We start from the raw sequence: 2,437 nt of genomic DNA on the forward strand, positions 1-2,437 counted from the left end.
TTCCAAGCCCACAAGCAGCACAGCCTAATACCCACCCCCTCCTGCAGGCCCATTACAGATAAGTCAGCCAGCCTTCTCGTGACAGGGAAGCCTGTGCCAGGTGTGCTCATGGCCCAGGCTGGTCTGCCTTCTTGGCTGGTGGCAGCTAATGGCCGAGTCTCAGCAGTTTGTAGGGGGGCTAACCATGCAGACACAGAGACCTACTAACAACAGTGCAAACCACCATGGAGCAGTGGAGTTGCAGGCTGGGAGACAAGGGAATAGTCACAAGAAGATGAACATAATTATACTCTTCTTCCTTAAAACTCCTGCAGCATGATGTGAATGGACAAGTGAGGTCAATGGGAACAAGTGAGAACAGAAGCCCACTTCTCAGGACACTGTCAAAGAAGCTGGTAAATAAGCAAAGCTAAAGATCCTTACCCTCAATGACCTGGCTTGGATCTAGACTGTGGTGAAACAAATGCTCAAGAGATCTGTACCTCTACTCCACTAGACAAGCTTGACAAAAGTGTCCCATGAGGCCATCAGGATGTATCTAGTCTCAAACTGGACTCAGGTGGAACCCTCTCTTGTCCCTCCCTGCTACTTCTTTCACAAAGCCCCCAGCTGAGCAAATGACAGTCAATCAACACCTTTACCAGAGCGAGAACCTAGAAGCTAGTTCGTTCATTCATTCACTCATTCATTCATTTATTTCTTTTTTTGAGAGGTTTTTGCTTTAGGGTGTGTGTGCTCACCAGAAAGACAGAGAGAGAGAGAGAGAGAGACAGAAAGGGAGAGATCACCCCCCAGGGGGGATGACCACACCACAATCCCTTCTCCTCCATTCTCCTCTCTGGATCTTGGGCACACAAGCACATGTACCCAGTGTGAGTTTAAGCCACCAGGTCCAGGACTCGAACCGTGGCCGGCTACATGGGAGTCCAATGACATAGCCATTAGGCCAACGACTGGTCTCTGTTTCAGAGATTTTTTGCTATAGGGTACGTGCACTTGCCAGAGACACAGAGAGAGACAGAAAGGGAAAAATCACCCCTACAAGGGGGATGACCATGCTACAATCTCTTCTCCTTCATTCTCTTCTCAGGATTTTGGGCACACATGCACACACATCTGGTGTGAGTTTCAAGCCTCCAGGTCCAGGACTTGAACTGCAGTCGACCACATGGGAATCCAGCACCTTAACTACTACGCCACCTGCTGGCCCCACCTAGAAGCTATTTTAGAACTCCTCCTTCTCCTCCATCTTCCACATACAGTTTCCAGGCCCTGTAGATTCTTCGAAATATTTTTCTGATCAGGGAACCAGCAGTTAGCATAATGGCTATGTCGCTGGACTCCCACGTAGTCAACCACGGCTCACATCCCCGACCTGGTGGCTTAAACTCACGCCGGGTGCGTGTGCGTGCGTGCCCACGATCCCGAGAGGAGAATGGAGGAGAAGGGATTGCAGCGTGACCATCCCCCCTGGGGGGTGATTTCTCGCTTTCTGTCTCTATGACTCTCTCTGTCTGTCTGGAGAGTGCACACGCCCTATAGTGAAAAAAACCTCTCCAAAAGATAAAAAATAAATAAATAAATAAATAAAATATTTTTCTGATCAGCCCTTCCGTCTTATTTCTGCTCCCAACTATTGGAAAACCTATTTTCCACCTTACCGCCTGAATGGCCTTTCCACATTGCAAATCTGATCACACCACTGGCCTATTCCAATCTTTTCAGGAGTCTCCGTTTTTCAGCCGGAGGTTTACTGAGACAATCTCCCATGTCTGCACTGCAAGGCAATTAAATGCATAAGCCATGGGGTTTAATACAGCAAAGCGGGAGTCTGCTGGATCTGGACAAGACCTGTACCTCCTAACTAAGCACGTTCAGATCTAGCTTGACTGTGCTGCCTAGTTCAGCGCTTTCAGAGGTCACTGTGGTCCTCCTGGTCCACACAACACAGTCCAAACTCCTTAACCCGCATCTGTGTCTAGCATGCATCTGCTGTCTGCTTCTCTGGCCTTGTCTTCGGCACTTCTCTGCAGGCAGCTTTCATTTTTCTGGACTCTCTTTCATAAAGCAGTGCCTTTGAACATGATCTTCCCTGCCTGGATCCCTTTCCTTTCTTCTTTTTTTTTTTTTTTTTTTTTGGAGAAATTTTCACTGTAGGGCGCGTGCGCTCGCCAGACAGACAGAGAGAGACATAGAGACAGAAAGCGAGAAATCACCCCCCAGGGGGGATGGTCACGCCACAATCCCTTCTCCTCCATTCTCCTCTTGGGATCTTGGGCACGCACGCACACGCGCCCGGCGTGAGTTTTAAGCCACCGGGTCCGAGACACGAACCACGGTCGACTACGTGGGAGTCCAGCGACATAGCCATTACGCTAACCGCTGGTTCCCATCCCTTTCCTTTCTTTATCTCGCCTGGAAACCCTCAGTTCAAAAC

This window comes from Tupaia chinensis, unplaced genomic scaffold (genome assembly GCF_000334495.1).
Source record: "Tupaia chinensis unplaced genomic scaffold, TupChi_1.0 Scaffold000423_1, whole genome shotgun sequence".
Taxonomy (NCBI): domain Eukaryota; kingdom Metazoa; phylum Chordata; class Mammalia; order Scandentia; family Tupaiidae; genus Tupaia; species Tupaia belangeri.